A 16,486-nucleotide genomic window follows, 5' to 3' on the forward strand; every position below is an offset into this window, starting at 1 on the left:
GCTGAAAGAAAACTGCCAACCCAACAAAAATATTTCAAGAATGAGGTTGAAATAAAAACTTTTTCAGACAAAGCCTGTATGAGTTTGCCAGCAGCAGCCAACTCACACTAAAGAAAATTCTAAATTATATTGCTTCGGGCAAAAAGAAAGTGATCCCAGATGGAAGGTCAAGATGTAAGAAGGAATAAAGAATAAAGAAGGAGTGAATACATGGGAAAACCTAAACAAACATAGGTTGCATAAAACAATAATAATGTTTCCTGGAGTTAAAAAAAGTGATAGAATTAAAATGTACAACAGAAAAAAAAAAAAGTCCTCAGGGAGTAAGTGGAGTTAGAGTGTTCCAAGTCCACGATTGTGTGGGACAAAAGTAAAAAACATCGATGAAATCTGCATTTTGAAAAGCATGCATTATAACTTCTAAAGGAATCACTACAATAAGAAAAGCAGAATTGTAACTTCCAAATGTTCAGAGGGAAGACAATGATTTTTTTAAAAACCCACAGACAACCTAAAAGGAGGCCAGAGAGGCCAGAGGGGGGATAAAAAGGAACATAGAAAGGGTAAAAATAGAAAGTAAATTAATAGGGTAGATTTAAATCTAGATTTAAGTGTGATATCAATTATTACATTAAATGTAAATGGACTATACACTCCAGCTAAAGGTCAGTTTGCCAAACTGGATTTTTAAAAATTTCAACTCTATGTTATTTATAAGAGACACATAAAAACCATTAAAATACAGAAAGTTAAAAAATAACAGGATGGGTACGTCCCTGGTGGCGCAGTGTTTAAGAATCCGCCCGACAATGCAGGGTACACGGGTTCGAGCCCCGGTCCGGGAAGATCCCACATACCGCGGAGCAACTAAGCCCATGCGCCACAACCACTGAGCCTGTGTGCTGCAACTACTGAAGCCCACGAGCCTAGAGCCTGTGCACTGCAACAAAGAGTAGCCCCCACTCGCCACAACCAGAGAAAGGCTACACGCAGCAACGAAGACCCAATGCAGCCAAAGATAAAATTAATTAATTAATTAATTTTAAAACATATATAACAGATGGGGAAAATAACCATAGAAATACCATAAGAAAGCTGGAACTGTTATATTAATATTAGACAACATATGCTTTAAGGCAAAATCATTGCTGGAGATAAAGTGGGACATATTATTATAATAATAATAAAAGATTCATTTCATCAGGAGATAAAAATATTTTTAATTTGTGTGACCCTAATAACATGGTCTCAAAATACATAAAGCAAAATTTGACACAACTACCAGGAGAGATAGTTAAATCCACAGTAATAATGAGCAATTTAAATTCATCTCTCTCAGCAGTTGATAGAACAAGTAAACGAAAAAAGTCAGTAAAGATACAGAATATTTGAACTATACAATTAATAAATTTGACCTAATGGGCCTGTATATGTAGAACATTGTATTCAGCAACTACAAAATACATTTTTCTTTGAAGCACACACTGGGTTATAAAGCAAGGTTGAAGGACATAGTCCCTTTACCAAAATGTTATTTAGTTAGGAATCAATTTTAAAACAATAATAAGAAAAATCTCCATATTTTGGAAACCAGTTCTAAATAACCCACTGATCAAGGAAGAAATTTTAGGAAAATTATATTTTCGGAAATTTTAGGGAAATTAATTTTTAGGAAATAATTAAATTTTGGAAAATTATCTTGAACTGAGAGATAATGAAAATACTTATTTAAAAACTTGTGCAATGCAGCTAAAGTAGCATTTTGAAGGAAATTTGTAGCCTTAAGTGTATTAATACTAGATATTAAAATATATGCAATATATGTTGCATATATGTAATATGTAATACAAAATTATATATATTGATAAAATATATATTATAAAAGAAAGACTGAAAATAAAGAGCTAAGCATCTGTCTCCAGAATTTAGGAAAAGAACAAAATAAACCTAAGAGTATAGATAGGAAATAATAAAGAGTAGATATGAAGGAAATAGAAAACAAACATTCAAATAAAAAGAATCAACAAGTCAGCTATTTTAAAAGATGAATGAAATTGAAAAACTGCTGGAAGTTTTGAGCAAGATGAATAAAAGGCACTAATAGCTATTATTGGAAATGGGGGGAAAAAAGACATTACTGTAGCTTTTGAAACATTAAAAAGATGAGAACAAGGCAAGTGCCACTTCACAAAGTCACTCAGCCCACTTTCTGTCTACCAAGCTGTGTGCCCGGCCCAGAGCTTCATCCATCTCGAAGAGGACTGTCTTTTTCTAATCCACCTGAAGATACCATATGGGCAAGGAGTACTGGATAAAGGGGTATTATGAACAACTTTATGCCAGCAAACTTGAAAATTTTAGATAACTTGGACAAATTCCTAGAGGGGAAAAAAACTGACTCAAAAGAAATGAAAAATCTGAATTGTTCTATAACTACTAAAGAAATTAAACTAGTCAAAACTCCAGATCCAGATGACTTTATTGGGAAAGTTTTACCAAACATTAAAGAAAAAAAAAAAAGAAGAATTTCACAAACTCTGCCCAAAGAATAGAAAAATAAGAAACATTTCCTTACTCATTTTAGGAAATCAAGCATGTCCATGAAACAATCTGAGACAAGAAAATTATAGACCAATCTCACTGATGACCATAGATGTGAAAATCCTAAATAAAATTCCAGGAGGTGGGGGGGGGGGGGTGGAGTTGGCAATGTATAGAAAGGACATAACATTGTGACTAAATTGGGTTAAATCCTGGGATGGCAAAATTGGTTTAATACTGGAAAAGCAATCCACTATCTTAAAAGGAGTAAGGGAGGGAAACATATGTGATCATTTCAGTAGGTAGGTACAGGTAAAGTATTTGAAAAAATTAAACATTCATTTATGATTTAAAAGAATAAACAACTCTTGAGCAAACTACCGATATTGACAATAGTGTCAAAAAAATGAAGTACCTAGGAATAAATTTTTAAAATACCATGATTATAGAGTCGCAGTATCAAAGATGCCAGTACTCCTCGTGGTAGGCAGAATAATGCCCACCAAAGATGTCCACATTCTAATCCCCCAAACCTATGAATATGTTAAGTTACATGGCAGAGGGGTGTTAAGTTTGCAAATGGGATTAAGGTTGCTAATCATCTGACCTTAAGAGGGAGATTACCCTGAATAACCTGGATGGGCTCAATGTAATCACAATAGTCCTTAAATGTGGAAGAAAGTGACAGAAGAGGAAGAACCAGAAAGCTGCAGTGTGTGAAGGACTCAGCCCATTGTTGCTGGCTTTGAAGATGCAGGACGGGGCCGTGAACCAAGGACACAGGCAGCCTCTAGAAGCTGGCAAAGGTGAGGAAACAGATTCTCCGCTGGAACCCCCAGAAGGAATACAGCCCTGCTGACACCTTGCTTTTAGCATGGTGCGACCCATTCCAGACTTCTGACCTCCAGAACTGTTACGTTAATAAATTTGTGTTGTTTTAACTTGGTGGTAATTTGTTACCGCAGCAATAAGAAACTAATACCCTCCTCAAATTGAATTATAGCTTAAATGCATTCTTCATCAAAATCCCAGTCAGGTTTTTGTGGAACTTGACAAGCGAATTCTAAAATGTACATGGAAGATCAAAGGGCCAAGAATAATAAAGAATCTTGAAGAAGAATAAGATGGGATGGCTTTCTTAGCTGGGCATCAAGACCTACTTAATCGATAGTGATTCAGACACACAACATAAACAGTGTGATTCCTTTGGGATGAAGTTCAAAAACAGGCTTAAACTAAACTATATTCTTGAGTGATGCTTCCAGAGGAAGGGAAAAACTCTAAAAAGCCAGATGAAGGTTAAGTCAGAACAGGGCTACCTGGGGGAGGGGGAGGAGAGGAGAAGGACCAGGGGAGTGTGGGTTGGGATGCTGCCCGTACTCTGTTTCTTGAGTGGATGGTGGTAACACAGATGTTTGACTCATAACTCTGTTAAACTGTACATTTCTATTTCATGTACTTTACAGTATGATATTATAATTCCCCCAGTTTAATGTATTACAAATCAGATGACTCTAATTCCAGGCAATCAAAATGGTGGAAAACTCCCCAATTCAGTTTTTGAAGCAGCCAGCACTTGAATACCCAGACCAGTTAAAGATAGGGGAAAAGGGGCTTCCCTGCTGGCGCAGTGGTTAAGAATCTGCCTGCCAATGCGAGGGACACGGGTTCAAGCCCTGGCCCGGGAAGATCCCACATGCCGCGGAGCAACTAAGTCCGTGTGCCACAACTTCTGAACCTGTGCTCAAGAGTCCGCGAGCCACAACTAGTGAGCCCACGTGCCACAACTACTGAAGCCTGCGCGCCTAGAGCCCGTGCTCCGCAAACAAGAGAAGCCACGACAATGAGAAGCCCGTGTACCGCAACGAAGAGTAGCCCCCTCTCGCCGCAACTAGAGAAAGCCCGTGCACAGCAACGAAGACCCAACGCAGCCAAAAATAAAAACAAACAAATAAATAATTTTTTTTAAAGATACGGGGGAAGGGCTTCCCTGGTGGCGCAGTGGTTGAGAGTCTGCCTGCCGATGCAGGGGACACGGGTTCGTGCCCCGGTCCGGGAAGATCCCACATGCCACGGAGCGGCTGGTCCCGTGAGCCATGGCCGCTGAGCCTGCGCGTCCGGAGCCTGTGTTCCGCAACGGGAGAGGCCACAACAGTGAGAGGCCAGCGTACCGCAAAAAAAAAAAAAAAAAAAAAAAAAAAAAAAGATGGGGGGAAAAAGAGGAAACTGTAGATGAGCCTTACTTTAGAAGCAAAACTTCTAAACAAAATATCAGCAACCAGAATTGAGCGGCAAGTCAATACTACAACATGCTCTGACTAAGCAAGGTTTATTCCAGGAAGGATATGGGTTCCAGAGTACACTTGATCCCCATAACTCATCCCACCAGCAAACTGAACCACATCAGTAAATTTGGGAAAGGAACGCTTAAGACACAGCAGACTTTTCTAATAGAAACAGGTGTAGGGATAGAAGGAAGCTACTTCCCCATCATAAACGATCCCCACTTACCATCAAACATCAGAAAGCGCCCCTCTCGGAGATCCTAGTAGACAAGCACAGAAGGAAAGGCTTTCTCTGGCACAGGCACACAGCCCGCAGGAAGGGCCAGTAATCAATGCCCCCCTAAGCCCCCTATGATTTCACAGCCCCGCCTCAGAAATGCTGGATTTTAAATTAGAGGCTAAAGTAACAATGTCATTGTCTTATGGCCCTGGCCCAAATTCCATCACAATTCCCCTGTATACCCCTCACACAAGCACAAACGGTCCAAGAACACTCACCATAGCTCTGGAAGAGCTAACGATGGGAAATAACCAAATGGGAGCTGGTGGGATGATGGCAGAACAGTTGTCAATTTATCCAGGCACACACTCTGCTCACTCAGTGAATGGCCCAGGGCTGGGGATGCTGACACGGCCACATCTCTCAGCTACGCCCAGTGGTCTCTACCAAAGCTGACCGTTGGCCCAGGCTGCGACTCTACAGTTCTACCTCTGGGTATTCACCCAAGAGAACTGAGCACACATGCCACGAAAAGACAGGGGCTCAAACGTTCACAGCAGCCTGACACATGATAGCCCCAGCCTAGAAACACAAGGCATAGATGAGCCACACAATGGAATATTATACAGCGACAAAAAAAGCAGAAGGGCTCTCCCCACGCCACCACAGAACGGATCACAGGCACGCGCGAAAGCAGCTGCTGCTGGGACCAGGAGGCTGCTGATTGGAGGGAACCTTCTGGAATGATGGGAAAGCTCTACATTGTGACCTGCATGCTGCTTACACACGTGTAAGTCACATGCACTGAAGACATGCACTTTAAACCCTTTATGTGCACGTGTTATGCCTCAGTTTTTCAAAGTTTAAAAATAAACTGAAAAACTAATAGCTAAAAATATATAAACCTTGTTAATGAAATGAGCAAACTGCAGGAGGATGTTCCCCCCCCCCCTTATTTATACAAAGTTTAAAATCACATAAAACAACACTTCGACATCTATGGTCACATAGAATATAATAAAATATAAAATTGTGTAAGGCAGGGGTCCCCAACCTGTTAGGAACCAGGCTGCACGGCAGGAGGTGAGGGGCGGGTGAGTGAGCAAAGCTTCATCTGTATTTACAGCCGCTCCCCATCACTCGCACTGCCGCCTGAGCTCTGCCTCCTGTCAGATCAGTGGCAGCCTTAGATTCTCATAGGAGCGAGAACCCTACTGTGAACTGTGCACGGGAGGGATCTAGGTTGTACTCTCCTTATGAGAATCTAATGCCCGATGATCCGAGGTGGAGCTGAGGCAGTGATGCCAGCACTGGGGAGCGGCTGCAAATACAGATCATCATTAGCAGAGAGGTTTGACTGCACAGAGACCATAATAAATCAATTGCATGCAGACTCATATCAAAACCCTGTCAGTGAGTGGCAAGTGACAATGAACTTGCATCTTACAGAGCAGGCTAGATATAAGCAACACACTTCGGGTGTCACTGTCTCCCATCACCCCCAGATGGGACCATCTATCTAGCTGCAGGAAAACAAGCTCAGGGCTCCCACTGATTCTGCATTATGGTGAGCTGTATAATTATTTCATTATATATTACAATGTAATAATTATAGAAATAAAGTGCCCAATAAACGTAATGCGCTTGAATCATCCTAAAACCATCCACACAACCCCGGGCCCGTGGAAAAATTGTCTTCCACGAAACCAGTCCCTGGTGCCAAAAAGGTTGGGGACCGCTGGTATACGGGAAAGACTAACTCCAAATTCTAGACAGAGGTACCCTCTGGGGCAGGGAGAGGAACACCCAGGGCTGAGCTGGGGACCATGGGCCTTGATTGCATTGGCAAGCTTTATTTCTTCTGGTCAGTGCTGCATACATGTTAAATTATCATCAGTGTTTTTGTGACAGCCCAACATCACTGTTAATAAAGATTGTCCCACCCTCACTCAAAATCCTACCATAGCTCCCAGTGCCCTCAGAGTAAAACCCTCCCTCCTTGCCTGAGTGTCTGATCTCAGGCCTCCACTCTCGCCCTCCTCCCCTTTGTTCCCGCCACCCCCACCTCTGTGCCCCAAGCTTGTTCCCACCTCGGAGCCTTTGCACTCGCAGATACTTCCACCTCGGCTGCCTCCTTCCTGACACTTACATCTCAATTCAAATCTCGCCTTCCCCGAGCCAGGCCAGCTTGTCCATACATACAATTGTTCTTTGTTCCACATTTCCCGTGTCTCCTATCTGCCTAGAAGCCCCCCAAGGGAAGGGTCCCCTGTTTGGTTTGTCACTGCTGTGTCCCCAGGGTCCAGGGCAGTGCTAGGCTGGGACTGGGACCTGTGGACATGCCCACAAGGCTCTGCCAGTCGTGGCCACCAGGGGGCGCCCACGGGTCAGAAATAAATGCTTGGGGACTTGGGTCCAAGGCCACAGAGAAAGGTGTGTGGGACAGGCATGGGGATGGGGAGATCAGGCCCTCTCTGAACATGGGGGTGCCCCAGACACATGTTATCCTTCCTGGGGGATTCTCATTCAGCCTGACCGTGACAGATGTAGAAACTGAGGCTCAGAAATGTCATGGAAGTTCTCAGGTTCCGAATGCTCCCAGATTACTCAGCTGTGCTCTCTCAGCCCCCGCCAGAAGCAGCTAGGGAAACGGTGGTTGGAAGGAGGACAGGGGCACTGGGGGCCCTGAGCTCGGGTGGTGCCTGTGATCCCCACTGGCCAGCCTGTCCTGGCTAAAAGGATCAAGTTAGGGCCACCAAGGAGTCAGTCTGACCCTCCCAGACTCAGGGAATCTTAGCTCACAGCAGATGGCCCAGTACCTGCCCGAGCCCTGCAGCCCCCCTGAACACTTGGGGAAACTGAGGCCCAAAGACAGGCTGGAGCAGTCCTCAGGGCACCAGGACTGGGCAGGTCCCCTACACACAGTGCTGCCCCCTGGGGTCGGGACAGGGGCCTCCCGGGGGAGAGCAGACAGGGCACCCCTTCACCCACTTCCTTCCAGCCATTCAACAGATGGGGAACTGGGTCTGTCCCTTGCTCAAGCTCAGCCGGGAACCCCAGTCCAAAGCCGAGCCCCACAGACTGGCTCCCCTTGCTGTGTGACCTCGAGCAGACTCCCCACCCTCTCTGGGCCTGTTTCCATGTCCACATGGGGCTTCTACATGCCATTTTGTTAGAAGAAAGGAAGTTCTAGGTTGTTGTCAGCCATGTAGGAACTACTCAGTTGCCCTCTCTAGGGGCCAAGATCCTTTTAGAAGGTGCAAGGCCCCGGTGTCGCCAATTCACTCTTGTTTCTTTAGTTGAGGTGACGTTCACATAACATATAACAATTTACATAACCATTTTGAAGTGGGCAATTCCACAGAATCTAGCGCATTCACAATACTGTGCAACCACCACCTCTATCTAATTTCAGAAATTTTCATCACCTCAAGGGAAACCCGTCCCCATGAGCAGTCGCTCCCCATCCCCCTCCCTCAGTCCCTGGTAACTACCAATCTGCTTTCCGTATCTGTGGATTTGCCTGTTCTGGACGTTTCATGTAAATGGAATCACGTGCTGTGTGGTCTTTTGTGTCTGGCTGCTTTCACCCAGCATGATGTTTTCAAGATTCATCCATGTTGTAGCATGTATCCATGCTTCATTCCTTTTTATGGCTGAATAATATTCCATTGGGTGGATTTACCAAATTTTGTATAGCCACTCATCTGTAGATGGACACCTGAGTTGTTTCCATCTTTTGGCTAATGTGAATAATTCTCCTGGGGCTTCCCTGGTGGTGCAGTGGTTGAGAATCCGCCTGCTGATGCAGGGGACACGGGTTCATGCCCTGGTCCAGGAGGATCCCACATGCCACGGAGTGGCTGGGCCCGTGAGCCATGGCTGCTGAGCCTGCACATCCAGATCCTGTGCTCCGCAATGGGAGAGGTCACAGGGGTGAGAGGCCCGCGTACCGAAAAAAAAAATAATAATAATAATTCTCCTATAAACATAGGTGTAAAAATATCTATTTTCATCCCTTCCTTCAGTTCTTTTGGGTATATACCTAAGGGTGGAATTCCTGGATCATACAGTAATCCCATGTTTAGTTTTTTTGAGGAATTTCACTGGTTTTTAATAAGACTAAAAGGCCATGACTCCTGGCCAAACTGGGAATACCGTGCCTGGAATTTTCTGTCAAGTTCTTTTCAATGATCACTGCCCAGCCTCCCTACCCCACCAAATCTCATGTGTTTTAAGTGCTGCCCAAAGTGTTTTTTGTGACTGTATATATTCACCTTTGGATTGAGATAAAACACACAGCAATTTGTGCCAAATACTCAGATCTGAGGTGTGTAGCCTGATGCGTTTTTACCTCTGTGTATGTTCAAATTGACCCATAACATAACACCGCCCCATCCCCCAGGCAGGCCCCCTCGTGCCACCTCCCAGAAGGAACTACTGTCCTGTTGGCTAACACCATTGGTTCATTTTGTCTGTTCTTGAACTTCAGGTACACAGACTCACACAGTGTGTCCTGCTTTTGATCTCGCTGCTTTTGCTCATCATCGTACCCGCAAGATTCGCCCACATCCTCCATCATTTTTCCTTGCTGTATACTATTCCACAGCACAACTGTACAGCGATTTGTTTGGCCAGTTCTGTTGATGGGCGTTCGGCTTGTGTCCAGAGCTTCTCTAAGCAGGTGTGCCCAGGTCCTGTGGCTACTGTATGTTTTCATCTCTTGTGGATGAATACCCAGGGGTGGAATGTCTGGGTTATAGGGGAGGGGGGATCTATGTTCGGCAGACACTGCAAAACAGTCTTCCAAGGTGGCTGTACCATTTTACCTCCCACAGAGGTGAGCTAGGATTCCATTTGCTCCACATCCTCGTCAGCACTTCGTGTTATCAGACTTTTCCATTTCAGCCCTGCTGGTAGGGCTGTGGTTCGTGCATGTTCCAACCCCACTGCAACTGGACTTTGCACCCACCGGATTCTGTGCCAAGCTCCCCACTGAGGAACCAGTGGGGTGCTGACCACACCCACCTTTTTGAGCGGCCCCCTCTGCCCTCGGCTTCTGGGCCGCCATCCCCCTCTGTGTTTTCTAACCGTGGTTTCGTCTCCATCCCCTCAGTGGTTCCTCTTTCTCGGCTTTATCTTGAGACAAGGTCTCCAGGTCCTCCTGCCTCCCAGGAAATGGCCACAGAGTTAAGGATCCTCTGAAGGACCCAACACTCTACTTCTCCTCCTTACCCCGGGGGCCTCTCCTGCCTCAGTGAGCGCCATCCTAGCTATTCCAAAGCACAAACGGGAAATCGAGGCTCATCTCCCCCACATGGATCATTGATGCTCCCACCTTTTCCACCTCCTGAATCTCAGCTCCCCCACTTCTCCCCTCCCCTCCAGCACCCACCTAGCCTAAGCCCCTGCATCTCCACTGGATGGGCCCAGCTGTCCTGGATGTGCCACCATCCCTGGCGTTTGTCTCTTGTCCAACTCACACCACGTGCTTCTAAGACCACGCGTTGCCCCTCTTAGGTGTCGTTTGGCCGACTTCTTAGCTTTAGTCCCCTGACCAGGCCCTCAGGCAAGTCCCTGCTGCATCTGGTTCCTCTGACCTCTCCAGCCCCTCCTCCCACCCTCATTCATTCAGATATTTATTGAGAACCTGCTGAGTACCAGGCCACGTTCTCAATGCAAGGAGGCAACTGAACCACACAAAACAAAACCCCTCCCCTCGGGGGCATGAGGTAGGGGCAACAGATATCTCCACCACGGCATGTCGGGAGCTGCATGAGGGCAGGGAGGCCCCGGCCTGGCGTGGGGTGGAAAGGCAACCCAGGGAACTCAGTGTAGAGGCTGAGGCCTGGGACGGGCAGGACGCAGCCAGCCAGGCGTGGCAGGGAGAGAAGAACAAAAACCAGGACGCCCCAGAGAAGGGGATGGGGAGCCACAGAGAGGTTTAGGTTTTCACAGCTTCCCCTGGCGGCCGATGGGAGAGAGGAGAACCCAGGCAGGAGGGGGGTGGGGAGGCCAGGGGTGTTGGGTGATGGAGAGAAGAGGTCGGATTTGGGGTGTGGCCAGAGAGCCGAGAAGGCTTGGGGACCTGGGGCTGTGGGGTAGCGAGGCTGTGGCGGGGATGACGGCATGCAGGGGCCTCCCATACCCTCTGGGCAGAAAACACATCCGAGCAGGGGATTCAGTTCCTCAAAAATGCCACATAGCCACGTGCGCGCGCACACACATGGGTGCATCACGCACGCGTGCCTAAGCACGCAGAGACACAAAGCGTGAACAGATTTACACACGCAACACAACTACACACACAACAGACACACAGAGACACACGCCTACAACAGACACAGATACACAGAAAGATACACACGTACACGTGTGCCTACCACACAAACACACACGCACCCTCTCCAGGCCAGCCTTTGAGGGACAATCCTTTTTGCACCTCTCTCACCCCCGGGCCCCCAGCTCCCTCCACGGGGCCAGGCCAGGTTCCAGTGTCACTGAGCCGGTGTCAAAGGTTTCTCTCTGCCTCTCAGCCCCTGCCCAGTCCTGACCACACACTCTGTGTCCTGCTCTGTCCCCCACACTGGGGGCTCCTCAGGGCACATGGCAGGTGTGGGAGGGACAGTCAACAATGCCTACTGAGCAAAAGGTCTTGGTCCTCTAAGCCTCTCTCCCCTGCTACTGCCTCCACACTCTCCCAACATCAAAGCAGAGCTCCCCACTCCCCAGCTTCTCATCGGCTCAGCCTCACCCCTTGACTGAGCCGGATGCAGACACTCCATCTCAGAGAGGTCAGGGGTGAGCCAGAGAAAGGGCTGAGGGGTGCCCAATAGCAGAGCTAGAATCTACTTGGGAGATCAAGGAGGGCTGCCTGGAGGAGGGGACATTTGACGATGAGCTGGAGCTTGGCAGGCAGATGGTTTGGGGGTCCTCTAGTCAGAGGGAAAAACCTGGTAACTTCATCTAGTGCAGTCTGAGCCCAGAGCTGCTCCACCAGGAGGGATCATCGGGCTGTTTGCTTCTTTTTTTAAATTGTGGTAAAATACACATAACTTAAAATTCACCATCTGAGCCATTTTTAAGAGCACAGTTCAGTGGCATTAAGTACATTCACACTGTTGTGCAACCATCACCACTGTCCATCTCCAGAATTTTTCATCTTGCAAAACTGAAACTCTGTCCCCAATAAACACTAACCTCCCCATTTCCCTCCGTCCCTGGCAACTCCCATTCTACTTCCTGTCTCTACAAATTTGACTGCTTTAGGGACCTCACATAAGTGGGATCACACAGTATGTGTCCTTTTGCGACTGGCTTCTTTCGCTCAGCATCATGTCCTCCAGGTTCATCCCTGCTGTAGCAGGTGTCAGAATTTCCTTCCTTTTAAAGGTTGAATAATATTCCATCATACATATATAACACGTTTTGCTCATCCATTCGTCTGTCGCAATCTATTTTCAATTTTTCTGAGGAACTGCCATACTGTTGGCTGTTTGTTTTTAAACCCAGAGTGTTTCTCAGTCGTCCCATCCAGGACCTGAACAGTCCTTCCTGTCCCAACTTCCGCCTGCCAAGCAGGGCTAGACCCCTCAATTGTCTCATCCATCCCTCAGATCTGCTCTGAGAGGCAGTGGCTCTTATAAAGCCCATTTCATAGAAGAAAACAGGTTGGAGAGCAGGAGTCCTGTGCCTAGTGTCAACCAGCAGGGGCTGGCTTGTCCCAGTTCCCAAAACCACAGGCTGCCCGCCTCTCCACATAGCCCAGAACGTTCCCAGTCCCTCAGCAGTTCCTGCACAGCCCATCTCCCACCCTGCCTGCACTCAGACGCTGAGAGCATTTCCCATCCTCCTCCTGGCTCTGCTCCCTTCTAAGAGAAACAGGTTGCACCTGGCACGGCTTCCCAGAAGGCCTGGAGCGACAGAAGCCCAGCCACGTGAGTGGGTGTGTGTGGAGGCGTGCAGTCACATTGCAGCACCCACCATGCCACCGCTTGAGGAGGGAGGGGTCCTAGACCCAACAGCGAGGACCTGCGAGGTGCCGAGCACACGGCGTTGGAGCCAGCCAGACCTGAGTGAGACTGGGGCTCGGCTACTTGCTGGCTGGGTAACCAAGAGCATCTGAGCCTCAATACATCATCTGGGAAATGGGCTCACAGTGGCCCTTGCCTCTCAGGGAGGATTCTGTGAGGGGACTCGGGGCTAGGGGGCCTGTGCAGCTGAGGGTCCAACAGGCTGGCAGAGCTAAGGCACTCAGGTGTTTCATCAGCATGGACATCAGAACGGCAGAGGCAGGACCACCATCACCCCAGCTCCAGTAGCAGGTCTTCCTAGGAGCACTGACTGCATAATGGGGGAGCCCATCAGCTAAGAAAATCAGATGATAGCAAAGGCTTCACCATTTGAAATTTTGAAACCACCCAGAAACAAGCCCCAGGACACTGCCACACAGTTTAAAAATCGTTTTTCTAATGGAGGTGAAATTCACATGACATAAAATGAGCCATCGTAAAGTGAACAGTTCAGGGGCCCTTTGTGCCTTTACAAAGTTGTGCAAGCACCAGCAGTATCTAATTGTAGATCACTTTCATCACCCCAAAAGGGAACCCTGTGCCCATGAGCAGTCCCTCCCTGTCCCCCCTCCCCCAGTCCCTGAAACTGCTTGTCTGCTTCCTGCCCCGATGGATTTGCCTCTTGGGACATTTCATATAAACGGGATCATGCGCTAGGTGGTCTTCTGCGTCTGGCTTCTCTCACTCAGTGTGACAAATTTGAGGTTCATCCCCGTTGTAGCATGTGTCAGGCTTCATTCATTTTTAGGGCTAATATTTCCTTGTATTATGGACCACATTTTGTTTAGCTTTCACCCATCAATGGGCATTTGGTTTCTCTCCACTTTTCGGCTTCTGTGAAAATGCTGTTGTGAATATTCATGTACATGTATTTGTCTGAGTCCCTCTGCCCCACAGTTTTGAGTCCTCCCACCAGGAGACCCAAGTGGCTCAGGCCCCATGGAGGCAGCACGGATTCATAGAACAAAGTTTCATATTTTGCTCACGCGTCTTGAAAACCATGAAAGAGGGGATGAAAACCAGCAGTTCCCTCACCTCTCACCCCATCGACCCTCCCTGCGTTGTGCACAAAATCTCCAACCTGAGCCAGCGAGGGGGGGGATGGGGTGAGCAGGCAGGAACTGGGTTGTCCTGGGTAAAGAGTCCAGGGATGTTGGTGCTCTGGGGCATCTCGGCCCCTCCCTCCAAGGGCAGGGAGGTGTGGACAACCTCCCTGAAGCCACAGGGTAAGACAGAGGCAGGGCCAGTGACCCTGTCTCAGACCCCAGCTGGAACCTTGAGACTCATCTTTGACCCCAGTCCCTCCCTGCTGCTCCCATCAGACCCCCTAGCCTTGGCCACCAGGTCCGGGAGGACCATGGTGGAGCTGGTGAGAGTCAGAGGTGAAAACCCCTTTTTAGAATCAGAGTATAAGTGAAATGAGTAATGTTTAATATCAGCGTATCAGTTTAATAAAGCAGTAGGTACGGTGACTTAGCAGGACGCAGGAAGGCAAGAAAATGTGTCACACTTACACCAAATTAAGGATGTTGAGTTATGGCTGTAGGCAACTGTAACTTTAACACCATCTACCACAATAAACGTTATTTCCTAGAAAATTTTATTCACTTTGTTATTTCCTGTAACTTAAAATGTGTGTGCATATACGTAACATATATATATATAGTGTATTTATGTATAGTTAATTGTACTGTTTGGGCTGCAGTAAAATCAAATTTGAATTTTTTAAAAAAAGTCCCCCATGTCCCAGGGTCTCCACTGAGAGGGAACATGTCTCCTCCCAGGAGCTCGGCAGCAGGTACAGGAGGAAGAGCCAGGTTTCAGAGCCATGGAATCACTTCCTCTTGGAATCTCAGCTTCCTTCGCTGTGAAATGGGGAGAGTGTCACTTTGACTCCAAGCATTCTCACACACTGTTCCCTCAGCCTGGTCATCCCTTCCATGTCTTCTGCTTGATGGGCTCCTACATACCCACTGAACCCCAGCTGTGGCGTCCTTCCTCCAGGCAGCCACCCTAGACAGACACCTGAATTCCTCCAGCCTCCACCCTCCTTCTAGCCAAGCCCTGATGCTGCAGGGTTGGGGACGGGATCTGTGTCCAGCTCTGTCTCCCCCAGACTTGGGGCTCCTTGAGGTCCAGGCTGGGGGGTCAGGGTGGGGGATGTTAAATGAAAATGGAGACACCGCTATCCCCACTTGATGGATGAGGGTGACTTTGAGAGGGACCCAGCTCCCGAGAGTCACACAGTCATTTAGCCCCAAAGCCGCAACTCAACCCTGGGGCAGTTGGGCTCCGACTACAACGCTCCTTCCCCAAACGCGTGAGTTGACCTAACTACCCACCACCCTCAGAGGGCTGCTGCTTTCTCTGACCTTCTCCTGGGTCCCTGCAGCCCCTTCCCCGGGCCAGAACAGCCTGTCCCCTGGTAGGGGGTGCTGTCCTTCTGGCGGCCCCAGGGTCATAGATAAGGCCACTGGGCCTGGCTATCGGCAGGAAACATCTTGGCAGGACAGGAAGCCACGGCATTGGCCAGCCGCACCCTCGCCTGCCTCAGCCTATCTGCGGCCAGATATTTTGGGAGCCACTATATAAACCCCGACCGGGCTGCCAGTTGTTCCCGGGGGAAGCTTGAAGCTTCACATTCCTCGGCAGCTCCCGCTGGCCCTGAGGCCGATGGAACGTGAACACCTGGGTGCTCAGAGCAGAGCGCGCCCCAGCGCCAGGCTCGCTGGAGGTTCCAGGGCCTGTGTGTGCGACTCGCCATTCAATCCCAGTGCAGCCACTTGCCGGCTGAGCGACCCAGCGTGAATGACTTCACCTCTCTGGCCCTCGGTTTTCCCCTCCCCACAGCCCTCCTCGGTCCTGTCCCGGGCAACACAAACTCGGGTCCCAGAGCCTTTCCTAAAGTTTCTCGGTCTGATGTGGCGCCTGCTGACACCTGAGGGCCAACCCGCCCCCTCCTGACCCTGGGAAGTGCCCAGGAATCTGCATTTTAAACTAGCCACATGGTGAGATCCTTATAGCTCAAGCTTCTCAAGTTCAAGGACATGCCACTGGTCCACACTCTCCAGGATGCCTCACCTCTCCTGCACAAGCACCCAGCCAGACCCTGAAGAAGTGCTGGATCAGAGAGACAACATTCCAAGGATGTGGCTGTAGTTATTCCCATTTTACAGAAGAGATAATTGAGGCCCAGAGAGGGGAAGGGACTTGCTTGAGGCTACACAGCAGGCCAGAGGCAGGGTCGCATCAGAACCCAGGCCCGAGGTCTCTTCCCACACCCCATGCACCTCTCAGGAGGCTTAGAGGGGCTGAGTGTAGCTCCAGAGGCCACACAGCCAGCCAGTGGCAGGGGTGGGATTCAAACC

Source organism: Tursiops truncatus, chromosome 3 (genome assembly GCF_011762595.2).
Source record: "Tursiops truncatus isolate mTurTru1 chromosome 3, mTurTru1.mat.Y, whole genome shotgun sequence".
NCBI lineage: Eukaryota > Metazoa > Chordata > Mammalia > Artiodactyla > Delphinidae > Tursiops > Tursiops truncatus.